Below are 19,892 nucleotides of genomic sequence, written 5' to 3'. Positions count from 1 at the left end.
CAATCCTACACTGAACAATTCTGTAAAAACAAATTGATTCAGTTACAAAGTTAATACAGTCAACGAGCACATCAACCCCGATTTATAAACTACTGTATGTCGTTGTTTTTTTAGAGTGATGTTATTATGTATGATGAATTACAAGGGGTTGAATTCTTAAATCCATCTAAGTTGCTGTCTCAGAGGCCAGCAGTACTTTATTCTCTACTCTACTGTACACCTCCACACCATATAATCCCATTTCATTCAACAGCGGACTTCAAACATAAAGATATAAAACTGTATTTTTTTGTGAAGAATCAACAACAAGTGGGACACAATCATGAAGTGGAATGACATTTATTGGATATTTCAAACTTTTTTAACCAATCAAAAACTGAAAAATTGGGCGTGCAAAATTATTCAGCCCCTTTACTTTCAGTGCAGCAAACTCTCTCCAGAAGTTCAGTGAGGATCTCTGAATTATCCAATGTTGACCTAAATGACTAATGATGATAAATACAATCCACCTGTGTGTAATCAAGTCTCCGTATAAATGCACCTGCACTGTGATAGTCTCAGAGGTCCGTTAAAAGCGCAGAGAGCATCATGAAGAACAAGGAACACACCAGGCAGGTCCGAGATACTGTTGTGAAGAAGTTTAAAGCCGGATTTGGATACAAAAAGATTTCCCAAGCTTTAAACATCCCAAGGAGCACTGTGCAAGCGATAATATTGAAATGGAAGGAGTATCAGACCACTGCAAATCTACCAAGACCTGGCCGTCCCTCTAAACTTTCAGCTCATACAAGGAGAAGACTGATCAGAGATGCAGCCAAGAGGCCCATGATCACTCTGGATGAACTGCAGAGATCTACAGCTGAGGTGGGAGACTCTGTCCATAGGACAACAATCAGTCGTATATTGCACAAATCTGGCCTTTATGGAAGAGTGGCAAGAAGAAAGCCATTTCTTAAAGATATCCATAAAAAGTGTCGTTTAAAGTTTGCCACAAGCCACCTGGGAGACACACCAAACATGTGGAAGAAGGTGCTCTGGTCAGATGAAACCAAAATTGAACTTTTTGGCAACAATGCAAAACGTTATGTTTGGCGTAAAAGCAACACAGCTGAACACACCATCCCCACTGTCAAACATGGTGGTGGCAGCATCATGGTTTGGGCCTGCTTTTCTTCAGCAGGGACAGGGAAGATGGTTAAAATTGATTGGAAGATGGATGGAGCCAAATACAGGACCATTCTGGAAGAAAACCTGATGGAGTCTGCAAAAGACCTGAGACTGGGACGGAGATTTGTCTTCCAACAAGACAATGATCCAAAACATAAAGCAAAATCTACAATGGAATGGTTCAAAAATAAACATATCCAGGTGTTAGAATCGCCAAGTCAAAGTCCAGACCTGAATCCAATCGAGAATCTGTGGAAAGAACTGAAAACTGCTGTTCACAAATGCTCTCCATCCAACCTCACTGAGCTCGAGCTGTTTTGCAAGGAGGAATGGGAAAAAAATTCAGTCTCTCGATGTGCAAAACTGATAGAGACATACCCCAAGCGACTTACAGCTGTAATCGCAGCAAAAGGTGTCGCTACAAAGTATTAACTTAAGGGGGCTGAATAATTTTGCAAGCCCAATTTTTCAGTTTTTGATTTGTTAAAAAGTTTGAAATATCCAATAAATGTCGTTCCACTTCATGATTGTGTCCCACTTGTTGTTGATTCTTCACAAAAAAATACAGTTTTATATCTTTATGTTTGAAGCCTGAAATGTGGCAAAAGGTCGCAAAGTTCAAGGGGGCCGAATACTTTCGCAAGGCACTGTATGTGTAGGATTATGACCTTCTCAAACAGCCTACTCAAATCATATAAAATTTTATATGTCACATGAAGCCAAATCAACAGGTGTAATAGACCTTACAGTGAAATACTGAATACAACAGGTGTAATAGACCTTACAGTGACATGCTTACTGACAAGCCCATAAATCCTCTTACAGCTACCCCCCTACTTTTTTCAATTTCAGCCTGAAGACATACCCAAATCTAACTGCCTGTAGCTCAGGCCCAGGGCCAAGGATATCCATATTATTGGTTTCATTTGAAAGAAAACACTCTGAAGTTTGTGTAAATGTGAATTGAATGTAGGAGAATATAACACAACAGATCTGGTTTAGATAATACAATGAAAAAATACATATGTTTTTTCATTTTTATTGTTGTATCATCATCTTTAAAAATGAACAAGACAAAACAAACATTCAGATAGGATGATGGGGACAATTTCAGTGAAAAGCATAAGAGGGCAACACAGTGCTTATGCAAAGTTTCAGAATGTAACTTCCAAAAATGAGTGTGCTACATGACATTTATCATGAAGTCAACCTGGTGTCCCACACAAGTAGCCCAAATGTACCCAAGTGGCCAAATTGGTGAAGTTATACATTTTGAATGGAATAACAATATACAAAATACCAAAAATGTATTCTAACACCCCCCCCCCCACCCCAAAAAAAATGGAGGAAAAAATATACATTTACAAAATAACACTTTCAATATTTGGAAGACCCTCAGTCCTCTACACAATATTGTGCTGCTGATGCCAGGTGCCATAACAGTCTCTTTCTGCTGTAAAGCAGAGGGTCACCAAGCATGTGGTGCAGGTGATGGGGGACTTCATTTAGCAAAGAACACAGCGACGCCTCCATGCTGTGCCCTTTTGGCAGATGCCCCCTTTTGGGCAGATGAACACCACTTGTGGCAGGAGCTGGATGAACCAGCTTCAGTGGGGGAAGGAAACCTTGGCGCTGGGGGCTGCAATTCGGAGTCAGTGTCACTGTGAAAGAAAATGTTCAGTTAGAATAGTTTCACATACAGTATGAGCCCTGTATCAACAGCTATAATAAACAGAGTACATGGAATATAAGGTTGAATATTTTATTATAGACCTGCTAGATCTACTGTCTCATTTATATTATGACAGACCAGCTATGACTATTTATGAAGCGATCACCGTATGTTGACGAATTTAATCCCGCTAACGGGTTCAGTGCACAGAGAGGTTAAGGGCTATTCCTTTTAACCAGAGTGAAATGTTGGGTATATGGAGAAATGTTAATTGGTGTCAGGCGATGATTTGTACTAATTGGGGTGAGAATGTTGAGTATGAACATGAGAGAGTACCTATTGTTCTGCAGTACCTTCCTTCATTTGAGATTACCAATGATCAGCCACCACCTTACCTAGTTATTACACTTACCCCTGTTAGGTGGTTATGTTTTAATAGGTCACTCACTCTTTAATAGGTCACTCACTCTGTAATAGGTCACTCACTCTTTAATAGGTCACTTATTCTTTAATAGGTCACTCACTCTTTAATAGGTCACTCACTCTTTAATAGGTCACTCACTCTTTAATAGGTCACTCACTCTTTAATAGGTCACTCACTATTTAATAGGTCACTGTCACTCACTCTTTAATAGGTCAATCACTCTTTAATAGGTCACTCACTCTTTAATAGGTCACTCACTCTTTAATAGGTCACTCACTCTGTAATAGGTCACTCACTCTTTAATAGGTCACTCACTCTTTAATAGGTCACTCACTCTTTAATAGGTCACTCACTCTGTAATAGGTCACTCACTCTTTAATAGGTCACTACTCTTTAATAGGTCAATCACTCTTTAATAGGTCACTCACTCTTTAATAGGTCACTCACTCTTTAATAGGTCACTCACTCTTTAATAGGTCACTTACTCTTTAATTGGTCACTCACTCTTTAATTGGTCACTCACTCTTTAATAGGTCACTCACTCTATAATAGGTCACTCACTCTTTAATAGGTCACTGTCACTCACTCTTTAATAGGTCACTGTCACTCACTCTTTAATAGGTCACTGTCACTCACTCTTTAATAGGTCACCGTCACTCACTCTTTAATAGGTCACTCACTCTTTAATTGGTCACTCACTCTTTAATAGGTCACTCACTCTTTAATAGGTCACTCACTCTTTAATAGGTTACTCACTCTTTAATAGGTCACTCACTCTTTAATAGGTCACTACTCTTTAATAGGTCAATCACTCTTTAATAGGTCACTCACTCTTTAATAGGTCACTCACTCTTTAATAGGTCACTCACTATTTAATAGGTCACTGTCACTCACTCTTTAATAGGTCACTCACTCTTTAATAGGTCAATCACTCTTTAATAGGTCACTCACTCTTTAATAGGTCACTACTCTTTAATAGGTCAATCACTCTTTAATAGGTCACTCACTCTTTAATAGGTCACTCACTCTTTAATAGGTCACTCACTCTTTAATAGGTCACTTACTCTGTAATTGGTCACTCACTCTTTAATTGGTCACTCACTCTTTAATAGGTCACTCACTCTTTAATAGGTCACTCACTCTTTAATAGGTCACTGTCACTCACTCTTTAATAGGTCACTGTCACTCACTCTTTAATAGGTCACTGTCACTCACTCTTTAATAGGTCACTCACTCTTTAATTGGTCACTCACTCTTTAATAGGTCACTCACTCTTTAATAGGTCACTGTCACTCACTCTTTAATAGGTCACTGTCACTCACTCTTTAATAGGTCACTCACTCTTTAATTGGTCACTCACTCTTTAATAGGTCACTCACTCTTTAATAGGTCACTCACTCTTTAATAGGTCACTGTCACTCACTCTTTAATAGGTCACTGTCACTCACTCTTTAATAGGTCACTCACTCTTTAATAGGTCACTCACTCTTTAACAGGTCACTTACTCTTTAATTGGTCACTCACTCTTTAATAGGTCACTCACTATTTAATAGGTCACTCACTCTTTAATAGGTCACTCACTCTTTAATAGGTCACTGTCACTCACTCTTTAATAGGTCACTGTCACTCAATCTTTAATAGGTCACTCACTCTTTAATAGGTCACTCACTCTTTAATAGGTCCCTCACTCTTTAATAGGTCACTCACTCTTTAATAGGTCACTCACTCTTTAATAGGTCACTCACTCTTTAATAGGTCACTTACTCTTTAATTGGTCACTCACTCTTTAATTGGTCACTCACTCTTTAATAGGTCACTCACTCTATAATAGGTCACTCACTCTTTAATAGGTCACTGTCACTCACTCTTTAATAGGTCACTGTCACTCACTCTTTAATAGGTCACTGTCACTCACTCTTTAATAGGTCACTGTCACTCACTCTTTAATAGGTCACTCACTCTTTAATTGGTCACTCACTCTTTAATAGGTCACTCACTCTTTAATAGGTCACTCACTCTTTAATAGGTTACTCACTCTTTAATAGGTCACTCACTCTTTAATAGGTCGCTCACTATTTAATAGGTCACTGTCACTCACTCTTTAATAGGTCACTCACTCTTTAATAGGTCAATCACTCTTTAATAGGTCACTCACTCTTTAATAGGTCACTACTCTTTAATAGGTCAATCACTCTTTAATAGGTCACTCACTCTTTAATAGGTCACTCACTCTTTAATAGGTCACTCACTCTTTAATAGGTCACTTACTCTGTAATTGGTCACTCACTCTTTAATAGGTTACTCACTCTTTAATAGGTCACTCACTCTTTAATAGGTCGCTCACTATTTAATAGGTCACTGTCACTCACTCTTTAATAGGTCACTCACTCTTTAATAGGTCAATCACTCTTTAATAGGTCACTCACTCTTTAATAGGTCACTACTCTTTAATAGGTCAATCACTCTTTAATAGGTCACTCACTCTTTAATAGGTCACTCACTCTTTAATAGGTCACTCACTCTTTAATAGGTCACTTACTCTGTAATTGGTCACTCACTCTTTAATTGGTCACTCACTCTTTAATAGGTCACTCACTCTTTAATAGGTCACTCACTCTTTAATAGGTCACTCACTCTTTAATAGGTCACTGTCACTCACTCTTTAATAGGTCACTGTCACTCACTCTTTAATAGGTCACTCACTCTTTAATTGGTCACTCACTCTTTAATAGGTCACTCACTCTTTAATAGGTCACTCACTCTTTAATAGGTCACTGTCACTCACTCTTTAATAGGTCACTGTCACTCACTCTTTAATAGGTCACTCACTCTTTAATTGGTCACTCACTCTTTAATAGGTCACTCACTCTTTAATAGGTCACTGTCACTCACTCTTTAATAGGTCACTGTCACTCACTCTTTAATAGGTCACTCACTCTTTAATTGGTCACTCACTCTTTAATAGGTCACTCACTCTTTAATAGGTCACTCACTCTTTAATAGGTCACTGTCACTCACTCTTTAATAGGTCACTGTCACTCACTCTTTAATAGGTCACTCACTCTTTAATAGGTCACTCACTCTTTAACAGGTCACTTACTCTTTAATTGGTCACTCACTCTTTAATAGGTCACTCACTATTTAATAGGTCACTCACTCTTTAATAGGTCACTCACTCTTTAATAGGTCACTGTCACTCACTCTTTAATAGGTCACTGTCACTCAATCTTTAATAGGTCACTCACTCTTTAATAGGTCACTCACTCTTTAATAGGTCACTCACTCTAGGTCACTCACTCTTTAATAGGTCACTCACTCTTTAATAGGTCCCTCACTCTTTAATAGGTCACTCACTCTTTAATAGGTCACATCAAGGGCAGGATTTTCATTAAGGGTTCCACAAAGACAACCATAAATTGCTTAATAATCACACAGGTTTTGACCTGGTTGGTCCCTGGATGGTAGACCAGATGTAGCTGGGAATCGGTGGAACAATTAACAAGTGGGGGGAAAAATGATGTCACGTGAGGGATTTTTCTTTTCACGTGGGGGGGGGGGGGGGGGGACGTATGAAAAATGTATCACATGTAACACGTGTTGTTTTTCACGTGTATAGCCTAAACAAGAACAAAAGAAGTTGCCTCGGAACTAGACAGTGATATATTAAATACACTGCCAGGTGCTGGAGAGGAACTTTCCAATAACAACCGTAGCAACAGTGGTGCAGGAGTCATTATTATAGGGCCTAGAGGTGTTCTTCCACCACCTCCTAAAGCAGGGAGCTAGATTAAAAGTCAACCCCAGAACACTTAGAGGAGTGTGGGAGTGGGCAGAGAGAGCCTTCCATCCATCTATTCTGAGACTGTTATATGAATATATTTGGAGTGAAGTGTGATAAGATGTCTGCTAGGCGGTCCCTCTTATCCTGCCTGATGGTTCAGTCTAACAGATGTCTGCTAGGCGGTTCCTCTTGTCCTCTCTGATGGTTCAGTCTAACAGATGTCTGCTAGGCGGTTCCTCTTGTCCTCTCTGATGGTTCAGTCTGACAGATGTCTGCTAGGCGGTTCCTCTTGTCCTCTCTGATGGTTCAGTCTAACAGATGTCTGCTAGGCGGTTCCTCTTGTCCTCTCTGATGGTTCAGTCTGACAGATGTCTGCTAGGTGGTTCCTCTTGTCCTCTCTGATGGTTCAGTCTGACAGATGTCTGCTAGGCGGTTCCTCTTGTCCTCTCAGATGGTTCAGTCTAACAGATGTCTGCTAGGCGGTTCCTCTTGTCCTCTTAGATGGTTCAGTCACGTTAAGGCCTGAGGGGCCATCCTTCCCCCTAACCCACCTCGTAGTCTCTCAGTCTCCATCTCTCTTACCCATCTTTCCCCCTAACCCATCTCTTAGTCTCTCAGTCTCCATCTCTCTTACCCATCTTTCCCCCTAACCCACCTCGTAGTCTCTCAGTCTCCATCTCTCTTACCCATCCTTCCCCCTAACCCACCTCTTAGTCTCTCAGTCTCCATCTCTCTTACCCATCCTCCCCCTAACCCACCTCTTAGTCTCTCAGTCTCCATCTCTCTTGCCCATCCTTCCCCCTAACCCACCTCGTAGTCTCTCAGTCTCCATCTCTCTTACCCATCTTTCCCCCTAACCCACCTCGTAGTCTCTCAGTCTCCATCTCTCTTACCCATCCTCCCCCCTTGTCCCTTTGACCTCCAGATTAGATGTCGTTCAACAGGGAATGAGATATGTGAGACACCCTTTGATGGGCCTTGGGAAAGATGACAGACCGAGAGTGAGAGACAGGGAGAAGGAGAGAGAGAGAGAGAGAGAGAGAGAGAGAGAGAGAGAGAGAGAGAAACCCTTCCACAAACCCTGAGACCTGTTGTCTCTGTGTAGACATATCCACCAGTGTTTTCCTTTGTATAGACATACCCCCCCCCCCCCCTCCAAAGTCTTCGCCTGTTATGTATTCAGATATTTTTTATTTTATTTTATTTTATTTTACCTTTATTTAACCAGGCAAGTCAGTTAAGAACAAATTCTTATTTTCAATGACGGCCTGGGAACAGTGGGTTAACTGCCTGTTCAGGGGCAGAACGACAGATTTGTACCTTGTCAGCTCGGGGGTTTGAACTCACAACCTTCCGGTTACTAGTCCAACGCTCTAACCACTAGGCTACCCTGCCGCCCCAATATACAGTACCAGTCAAAATGTTGGACACACCTACTCATTCAATGTTTTTTTTTTTTTTTTTTTTACAATTTTCTACATTGTACAATAATAGTGAAGACATCAGAACTATGAAATAACACATATGGAATCATGTAGTAACCAAAAAATGGTTAAACAAATCGAATGTTATTATATATTTGAGTCTTCAAAGTAGCCACCCTTTGCCTTGATGACAGCTATGCACACTCTTGCCATTCTCTCAACCAAATTCATGAGGTATTCACCTGGAATGCATTTCAATTAACAGGTGTGCCTTGTTAATAGTTAATTTGTGGAATTTCTTTCCTTCTTAATGCATTTGAGCCAATCAGTTGTGTTGTGACAAGGTATGGGGGTATACAGAAGATAGCCCTATTTGGTAAAAGTCCATATTACGTCAAGAACAGCTGAAATAAGCAAAGATAAACAACAGTCCATCATTACTTTAAGACATGAAGGTCAATTAATATGCAACATTTCAAGAAATTTTTAAATTTTTTTAAGAACTTTGAATGTTTCTTCAAGTGCAGTTTCATAAACCATCAAGCTCTATGATGAAACTGTCTCTCATGAGGACCGCCACAGGAAAGACCCAGAGTTACCTCTGCTGTAGAGGATGAGTTCATTAGAGGTACCAGACTCAGAAATTGCAGCCCAAATAAATGCTTCACAGATTCAATTAACAGACACATCTCAACATCAACTGTTCATAGGAGACTGCGTGAATCAGGCCTTCATGGTCGAATTGCAACAAAGAAACCACTACTAAAGGACATCAATAAGAAGAAGAGACTTGCTTGAAGAAACAATGGACATTTAGACCGGTGGAAATCTGTCCTTTGGTCTGATGAGTCCAAATTTGAGATTTTTTTGGTTCCAACCGAGGTGTCTTTGTGAGACGCGGAGTAGGTGAACGGATGATCTCACCATGTGGGGTTCCCACCATGAAGCATGGAGGAGGAGGTGTGGGGGTGCTTTGCTGGTGACACTGTGATTTATTTAGAATTCAAGGCACACTAGCATGGCTACCACATCATTCTGCAACAATACGCAATTCCATCTGGTTTGCACTTTGTGGGACTATCATCTGCTTTTCAACAGGACAATGACCCAAAACACACCTCCTGGCTGTGTAAGGGATATTTGACCAAGAAGGTGAGTGATGGAGTGCTGCATCAGATGACTTGGCCTCCTCAATCACACCACCACAACCCAATTGAGATGTTTTGGAATGAGTTAGACTGCAGAGTGAAGGAAAAGCAGCCAACAGGTGCTCAGCATATGTGGGAACTCCTTCAAAACTGTTGGAAAAACATTCCAGGTGAAGCTGGTTGAGAGAATGCCAAGAGTGTGCATTGCTGCCGATTTTGAAGAATCTAAAATAAAAAATATATTTTGATTCGTTTAACACTTTTTTTGGTTACAATATGATTCCATATGTGTTATTTCATAGTTTTGGTGTCTTCAATATTATTCTACAACATATATATATATATATATATATATATATATATATATATATATATATATACAGTGCCTTGCGAAAGTATTCGGGCCCCCTTGAACTTTGCGACCTTTTGCCACATTTCAGGCTTCAAACATAAAGATATAAAACTGTATTTTTTTGTGAAGAATCAACAACAAGTGGGACACAATCATGAAGTGGAACGACATTTATTGGATATTTCAAACTTTTTAACAAATCAAAAACTGAAAAATTGGGCGTGCAAAATTATTCAGCCCCTTTACTTTCAGTGCAGCAAACTCTCTCCAGAAGTTCAGTGAGGATCTCTGAATGATCCAATGTTGACCCAACCCATTAACTATTTACATGAAAATGTACCTTATATTTCACTGACGAAAAGGCCTAGTACTACACTACCTGTAAACAGAGGGTGAGTTATCACTAATTATAACAACAAGCACGTTCATCAGATACAGTCAACTGGGTCAATACTGCTGTTGACAAGCTACAGGTTTCTGCAGGCTTTTTTTTTTCAAGCCCTTGGTTCTACCACACCTGATTCTGCTATTCAAGGTCTCGCTAAACAGCTGATGTTTTGATGAACAGATGAATAGTAGAATCACCTGGGTCTTGAACATCCTATGGATTGTCAAGAGCAAATTTGGTAATTCTTGATGCAAACACTGTAAGAAATGACAAACTGCTGAGAAACACCTGCAAACTACAATATCAATAGACAAGCACAAAACTCCTAAGAAATTATGGACATATTGTGTGTGTGTGTGTGTGTGTGTGTGTGTGTGTGTGTGTGTGTACATATTTACATATTTACACATACATATTTACATAAACAGATTTACATATGTACACAGACATATTTACATATTTACACAGACATGTTTACATATTTACACATACATATTTACATAAACCGATTTACATATTTCCACAGACATGTTTACATATTTACACAGACAATTTTTACACATACCTATTTACATATTTACGCACATTTTTACATATTTACACATACATATTTGCATATTTACACGTACCTATTTACATATTTACACAGACATTTATATATCTGAACTTGGATAGGTGCTCTAAATCCCTTAGCTTCAAAAGTTCTTAGTGATTCTCTCCAACTCCAGTAAAAGAACAAGCACTTCCTCATGTGTAAATGGTGGCATAAGTATGAAGACAGGTGGGAGAACTCACAGATGAGGAACAGAACATACATGTGAAGTATTGATCGAGCGTAGAACCATGTGACCTGCGTGCCTTTGACTTGGAAATAAGTTGTTTGTCAGCTCCACATGGGCCAGTTTGCACCACTCCACGACAGGCGCGTGACCACGATCCGCCACTCTGCCATAAAGCCCCGTGTCCCTGGGCAGTACAGTAGGGAGGGCGTGCACCTCACGGATGAGGGTAATGACCTCTTCGTTTTAGAGTCTGAGAGCTGATCTCTCCTCCATTCTAGCAAGATGCACGCAATACTACACACCACCACACTCATTGCCACTTGCCTGAAACTCGACGAACCAAAAGGCTCTTAAGAGCCACCTAATACATGGCCAAAAGTGTGTGTGTGTGTGTGTGTGTGTGTGTGTGTGTGTGTGGGTGTGTGTGTGTGTGTGTGTCACGAGGGGGCTGTCAAAACTATAAAATCAATAAAGTATTAAGCTTGGCACAGTGACATGTCACTCCAGTGAGTGGGGTCAGAGAGCGTGAAAGCTTGACAGAACCACCCCTTTCTAACAAACAGTATAAAATTATGGGTTAAGAATGAACATATCAGACCAGCGAGACGTGGAGCTGCAGCTGCACATTTAGAGTGGTCTGCACTCTGTATATCAACACGAGGTGGAGACGATAAACTCACCTACCGGACAATCACTGGTACGGCTGATTAGCTGTCCTAAGTAAAGTATCTTCAAAAGTGAAATTTAAGTAGGACCATTCTGTTACTCAATACTACACACGCAATACTACACACCACCACACTCATTGCCACTTGCCTGAAACTCGACGAACCAAAAGGCTCTTAAGAGCCACCTAATACATGGCCAAAAGTGTGTGTGTGTGTGTGTGTGTGTGTGTGTGTGTGTGTGGGTGTGTGTGTGTGTGTGTGTCACGAGGGGGCTGTCAAAACTATAAAATCAATAAAGTATTAAGCTTGGCACAGTGACATGTCACTCCAGTGAGTGGGGTCAGAGAGCGTGAAAGCTTGACAGAACCACCCCTTTCTAACAAACAGTATAAAATTATGGGTTAAGAATGAACATATCAGACCAGCGAGACGTGGAGCTGCAGCTGCACATTTAGAGTGGTCTGCACTCTGTATATCAACACGAGGTGGAGACGATAAACTCACCTACCGGACAATCACTGGTACGGCTGATTAGCTGTCCTAAGTAAAGTATCTTCAAAAGTGAAATTTAAGTAGGACCATTCTGTTACTCTGCTCAAACCATCGTATTATGCTACTCTCATCACCCCACTAAGGGAACCATCGACATGGCTGGCTAGCCTATCTTCAAAGAAGCATCTTCCATAGCGAATGGAAGGAGAATTAACTCCACAGTTCTGTTCAGGACTAAATCAAATCAATCAAATGTTATTTGTCACATTTACCGAATACAACAGGACCTTACAGTGAAATGCTTACTTACGAGCCCTTAAACAACAATGCTACATGAGAAGTCACCGGATACCGGACAACTACAGAGAAGAACAATGAATGATGACTCCTGGATGTCCCCAGTCCACCTGACCGTGCTGCTGCTCCAGTTTCAACTGTTCTGCCTTATTATTATTCGACCATTCTGGTCATTTATGAATATTTGAACATCTTGGCCATGTTCTGTTATAATCTCCACCCGGCACAGCCAGAAGAGGACTGGCCACCCCACATAGCCTGGTTCCTCTCTAGGTTTATAATCTCCACCCCTCATAGCCTGGTTCCTATCTAGGTTTCTTCCTAGGTTTTGACCTTTCTAGGGAGTTTTTCCTAGCCACCGTGCTTCTACACCTGCATTGCTTGCTGTTTGGGGTTTTAGGCTGGGTACAGCACGTTGAGATATCAGCTGATGTACGAAGGGCTTTATAAATACATGTTATTTGATTTGAACAACAGTAGAACACTTGTTGGAACCATTTTTGGACATTCAGAGGTTCACAAGTGTGTAGCGAAAAGGCCCAACCCTCTTTCCAAGGCGACCCGGTTCCGTGAGAGAAGCAATCATTTCACTTAAAAACATCCATGATTCCGTGTGCAGTATAGTGGTATAGTGGTACTATAAGTGGTACTATAAGTATAGTGGTACTATAAGTGAGAGTAGTTTCTGAATCTACCAACGTTAAGTGTCTCTGTCCTTCTCTCTCTCTCTCGCCCTCTCCTTGACCTTTGTAACAAGCAGCCATATTGTTGTCAGTCCGATAGGGACCTGATTTGAACATATTCTAAGTGTGTATGTTTATCCTGTGTTACCATTGAATTAGCTAGTAAATAAATAATTAAATCAATTTGTGTAGTACTGAATCATAAGTAATGATTGAGTTTTTTTGCAGATGCAAGGAGATTACAACTGTTTAGAAAGATGATCTGATATGAGGTTTTGATTAATAAGTTGAGGGTTTATAGATGTGATAGGTACCTTATAAACCTTATAGAGTTTAATTAGGGAGATGGTAACTCTTTAAAGAAGCACTCTCGTGGTGCCCCAGATCCTAATGAGTTAAATGTTACATGCTTAATTTAATTGGGTAAAAATTAAACATATTTAGGTAATTAGATGAATAACAGTCTTCAGATTAATGTTAAAGTCAAGTCACAACATCAATCTGTCTGTCCGTTGGTGAGCTAGCTGCATTGTAGCTGTCATTGGAGATTCATTTAGCTTAACTATTCTCAGCCACAAACGATAACTTGCTATTCTGAATTGAGTTGTTTATATAACTTGTATTTTGGGGATTTGGATTCTAGATATACGTACAGGCTACTGCAGCTTGAACTGAGACAGCTGATTCATTTTTTAAATTATTATTGTCCAGAGTCAACCTTATACTGTTCAAAAGTTTCACTGCAAATCATGAATCTTATACAGTAGTAGCTGAACGAGTGAAAACGAATGGGACCGTAGTGACTGTGTTGGCATCAACATCCTGGGTGTGAACTACATTTCTATTCAAGCACTGACATGGTAATTGACCAATAGTAATGGAGAAAAGATGAAAAAAATGGACCCATCTGACGTATCACAACGTAACATACACCGTCTTTCCACCAGGGGTAGCTCTTCTCACCCAAGAAAAAAAGAAACGAAAGGGGCAAGTTAAGGGGGGATACCTAGTCATTTGTACAACTGAATGCATTCCTTTTTTTGCATCGTCACTGCAAAGCCATCATGTCTCTCGAAAGCCGCGACAGCCGCTGTTTTCTTCTGAAGATCACTTTAGCGCTGCCCTAAAAACCAGGTTCAAATTCGACACAAACCTTCAAATAGGTATGTAATGACACATTATATAAAGTCTTTATAGAGTTTTATTTACGTTTTAAAGGTGATAAATTGGATAGATCGTGTGAAAAAAAAGCACTTTTATCACATGACATATCTCCCCTTGTTCACTATTACTCAGCTGCCTTCCCACTCCGCCATTTTAAAAGGCCCCGACGGAGCTCATTGCCTTCTTCAATCATGCAGAGACGGGCAGCATGAAGGTCTCATCATTGATTTTGCTGGAAAGGGGAGAGATTGTGCTTTACAATGGTATTCATAGTACAGTTGACCTGGAAGTACACAGAAAGATAATTTGCAGCTAAAATAAAGGTCACGTGTATGGAACACTGTCAATATGGAGCAGCAGGCAGCCTAGTGGTTAGAGCGTTTGTCTAGTAACCAGCAGGTAGCCTAGTGGTTAGAGTGTTGGACTAGTAACCAGCAGGTAGCCTAGTGGTTAGAGTGTTGGACTAGTAACCAGCAGGTAGCCTAGTGGTTAGAGTGTTGGACTAGTAACCAGCAGGTAGCCTAGTGGTTAGAGTGTTGGACTAGTAACCAGCAGGTAGTCTAGTGGTTAGAGTGTTGGACTAGTAACCAGCAGGTAGCCTAGTGGTTAGAGTGTTGGACTAGTAACCAGCAAGTAACCTAGTGGTTAGAGTGTTGGACTAGTAACCAGCAGGTAGCCTAGTGGTTAGAGTGTTGGACTAGTAACCAGCAGGTAGCCTAGTGGTTAGAGCGTTTGTCTAGTAACCAGCAGGTAGCCTAGTGGTTAGAGTGTTGGACTAGTAACCAGCAGGTAGCCTAGTGGTTAGAGGGTTGGACTAGTAACCAGCAGATAGCCTAGTGGTTAGAGTGTTGGACTAGTAACCAGCAGGTAGCCTAGTGGTTAGAGTGTTGGACTAGTAACCAGCAAGTAACCTAGTAGTTAGAGGGTTGGACTAGTAACCAGCAGATAGCCTAGTGGTTAGAGTGTTGGACTAGTAACCAGCAGGTAGCCTAGTGGTTAGAGTGTTGGACTAGTAACCAGCAAGTAACCTAGTAGTTAGAGTGTTGGACTAGTAACCAGCAGGTAGCCTAGTGGTTAGAGTGTTGGACTAGTAACCAGCAGGTAGCCTAGTGGTTAGAGTGTTGGACTAGTAACCAGCAGGTAGCCAAGTGGTTAGAGCATTGGACTAGTAACCAGCAGGTAGCCTAGTGGTTAGAGTGTTGGACTAGTAACCAGCAGGTAGCCAAGTGGTTAGAGCATTGGACTAGTAACCAGCAGGTAGCCTAGTGGTTAGAGTGTTGGACTAGTAACCAGCAGGTAGCCTAGTGGTTAGAGCATTGGACTAGTAACCAGCAGGAAGCCTAGTGGTTAGAGCGTTGGACTAGTAACCAGCCGGTAGCCTAGTGGTTAGAGTGTTGGACTAGTAACCAGTAGGTAGCCTAGTGGTTAGAGCGTTGGAATAGTAACCAGCAGGTAGCCTAGTGGTTAGAGCGTTGGACTAGTAACCAGCAGGTAGCCTAGTGGTTAGAGCGTTGGGCCAGTAACCAGCAGGTAGTCTAGTGGTTAGAGTGTTGGACTAGTACCCAGCAGGTAGCCTAGTGGTTAGAGCGTTGGGTCAGTAACCAGCAAGTAGCCTAGTGGTTAGAGGGTTGGACTAGTAACCAGCAGGTAGCCTAGTGGTTAGAGGGTTGGACTAGTAACCAGCAGGTAGCCTAGTGGTTAGAGTGTTGGACTAGTAACCTGCAGGTAGCCTAGTGGTTAGAGCGTTGGACTAGTAACCAGCAGGTAGCCTAGTGGTTAGAGCGTTGGGCCAGTAACCAGCAGGTAGCCTAGTGGTTAGAGGGTTGGACTAGTAACCAGCAGGTAGCCTAGTGGTTAGAGGGTTGGACTAGTAACCAGCAGGTAGCCTAGTGGTTAGAGCGTTGGACTAGTAACCAGCCGGTAGCCAATTGGTTAGAGTGTTGGACTAGTAACCAGTAGGTAGCCTAGTGGTTAGAGCGTTGGACTAGTAACCAGCAGGTAGCCTAGTGGTTAGAGTGTTGGACTAGTAACCAGCAGGTAGCCCAGTGGTTAGAGCGTTGGACTAGTAACCAGCAGGTAGCCTAGTGGTTAGAGCGTTGGGCCAGTAACCAGCAGGTAGCCTAGTGGTTAGAGTGTTGGGTCAGTAACCAGCAGGTAGCCTAGTGGTTAGAGTGTTGGACTAGTAACCAGCAGGTAGCCTAGTGGTTAGAGCGTTGGACTAGTAACCAGCAGGTAGCCTAGTGGTTAGAGCGTTGGACTAGTAACCAGCAGGTAGCCTAGTGGTTATAGCGTTGGACTATTAACCAGCAGGTAGCCTATTGGTTAGAGTGTTGGACTAGTAACCAGCAGGTAGCCTAGTGGTTAGAGCATTGGACTAGTAACCAGCAGGAAGCCTAGTGGTTAGAGTGTTGGACTAGTAACCAGCCGGTAGCCTAGTGGTTAGAGTGTTGGACTAGTAACCAGTAGGTAGCCTAGTGGTTAGAGCGTTGGAATAGTAACCAGCAGGTAGCCTAGTGGTTAGAGCGTTGGACTAGTAACCAGCAGGTAGCCTAGTGGTTAGAGCGTTGGGCCAGTAACCAGCAGGTAGTCTAGTGGTTAGAGTGTTGGACTAGTACCCAGCAGGTAGCCTAGTGGTTAGAGCGTTGGTTCAGTAACCAGCAAGTAGCCTAGTGGTTAGAGGGTTGGACTAGTAACCAGCAGGTAGCCTAGTGGTTAGAGCGTTGGACTAGTAACCAGCAGGTAGCCTAGTGGTTAGAGCGTTGGGCCAGTAACCAGCAGGTAGCCTAGTGGTTAGAGTGTTGGGTCAGTAACCAGCAGGTAGCCTAGTGGTTAGAGTGTTGGACTAGTAACCAGCAGGTAGCCTAGTGGTTAGAGCGTTGGACTAGTAACCAGCAGGTAGCCTAGTGGTTAGAGCGTTGGACTAGTAACCAGCAGGTAGCCTAGGGTTTATAGCGTTGGACTATTAACCAGCAGGTAGTCTAGTGGTTAGAGTGTTGGACTAGTAACCAGCAGGTAGCCTAGTGGTTAGAGCGTTGGACTAGTAACCAGCAGGTAGCCTAGTGGTTAGAGCGTTGGGCCAGTAACCAGCAAGTAGCCTAGTGGTTAGAGGGTTGGACTAGTAACCAGCAGGTAGCCTAGTGGTTAGAGCGTTGGGCCAGTAACCAGCAGGTAGCCTAGTGGTTAGAGCGTTGGACTAGTAACCAGCAGAAAGGTTGCTAGATTGAATCCCTGAGCTGACAAGGGACAAAAAAAGATGTAATTCTGATACAGGCAGTTAAAACCCACTGTTCCTAGGCTGTCAAAGTACAGACGTTTGGCAGTTATCATTTGTACATGATACTTCAACTGCTCTTTTAATTGTGGCGTGCCCAAAACGATCACGTGCATTCAGGCAAATTACTGCCTTTAAATACTTTTAAATACGAACTTAACGCGTAAGAGTCTATTGACACACCGGTGCATCAGTCCAAGTACCGTAATAAAACATCCCATCAAAATCCAACAGTTTAAGATATATCTGGGTTTTTACATTGGATACGTCTCTAATCCACCACTTCCTGTGTCCGCATCTACGTGGTCGGTGGCCGTGTTACAGTGATGTTTGTCAGACCAGGAGACGTCACCTAAATGGGTCTTCTCACGAAAACATCTGTAACGTCTGAAAGGTTAGGCCTCGAAAAAAGAATGTGACCCTTATGGAAAGGAGAGGCTCTCACCAACACAACAGTGTTTTGGTCTACGACCCCTATGGAAAGGAGAGGCTCTCACCAACACAACGGTGTTTTGGGATACGACCCCTATGGAAAGGAGAGGCTCTCACCAACACAACAGTGTTTTGGGATACGACCCCTATGGAAAGGAGAGGCTCTCACCAACACAACAGTGTTTTGGTCTACGACCCCTATGGAAAGGAGAGGCTCTCACCAACACAACAGTGTTTTGGGATACGACCCCTATGGAAAGGAGAGGCTCTCACCAACACAACAGTGTTTTGGGATACGACCCCCCCACCAACACAACAGTGTTTTGGGATACGACCCCCCCCCCCCCTCCCCCACGAACACAACGGTGTTTTGGGATACGACCCCCCCACCAACACAACAGTGTTTTGGTCTATGACCCCTATGGAAAGGAGAGGCTCTCACCAACACAACAGTGTTTTGGGATACGACCCCCCCACCAACACAACAGTGTTTTGGGATACGACCCCCCCACATTAACACAACGGTGTTTTGGTCTATGACACCCCCACCAACACAACAGTGTTTTGGTCTACGACCCCCCCACACCAACACAACAGTGTTTTGGTCTACGACCCCCCCACCAACACAACAGTGTTTTGGTCTACGACCCCCCCACCAACACAACAGTGTTTTGGTCTACGACCCCCCCACACCAACACAACAGTGTTTTGGTCTATAACCCCCCCACACCAACACAACAGTGTTTTGGTCTATGACCCCCCCACACCAACACAACAGTGTTTTGGTCTATGACCCCCCCACACCAACACAACAGTGTTTTGGTCTATGACCCCCCCACACCAACACAACAGTGTTTTGGTCTATGACCCCCCCACACCAACACAACAGTGTTTTGGTCTATGAACCCCACACCAACACAACAGTGTTTTGGTCTATGACCCCCACACCAACACAACGGTGTTTTGGTCTACGACCCCACACAAACACAACGACCCCCACAAATATAACAGGACTCTGAAGGCAACCCGGTACCTCTGAAGGTAAACCGGTACCTCTGAAGGTAAACCGGTACCTCTGAAGGTAAACCAGTACCTCTGAAGGTAAACCAGTACCTCTGAAGGTACCTCTGAAGGTAACCCGGTACCTCTGAAGGTAACCCGGTACCTCTGAAAGTAACCCGGTACCTCTGAAGGTAAACTGGTATCTCTGAAGGTAAACCGGTACCTCTGAAGGTAAACCAGTACCTCTGAAGGTACCTCTGAAGGTAACCCGGTACCTCTGAAAGTAACCCGGTACCTCTGAAGGTAAACAAGTACCTCTGAAGGTAAACCAGTACCTCTGAAGGTAATCCGGTACCTCTGAAGGTAAACCAGGACCTCGGAAGGTACCTCTGAAGGTAACCCGGTACCTCTGAAGGTAAACCGGTACCTCTGAAGGTACCTCTGAAGGTAACCCGGTACCTCTGAAGGTAACCCGGTACCTCTGAAAGTAACCCAGTACCTCTGAAAGTAACCCGGTACCGCTGAAGGTAAACCGGTACCTCTGAAGGTAAACCGGTACCTCTGAAGGTAAACCAGTACCTCTGAAGGTAAACCAGTACCTCTGAAGGTACCTCTGAAGGTAACCCGGTACCTCTGAAGGTAAACCGGTACCTCTGAAGGTAAACCAGTACCTCTGAAGGTACCTCTGAAGGTAACCCGGTACCTCTGAAGGTACCTCTGAAGGTAAACCAGTACCTCTGAAGGT

The sequence above is a fragment of the Oncorhynchus mykiss genome, chromosome 30 (genome assembly GCF_057628025.1).
Source record: "Oncorhynchus mykiss isolate SJ-2025 chromosome 30, ASM5762802v1, whole genome shotgun sequence".
In the NCBI taxonomy this organism is placed as follows: domain Eukaryota; kingdom Metazoa; phylum Chordata; class Actinopteri; order Salmoniformes; family Salmonidae; genus Oncorhynchus; species Oncorhynchus mykiss.
The sequence above is the reverse complement of the archived record's forward strand: the minus strand, read 5'-3'. Positions refer to the sequence as shown.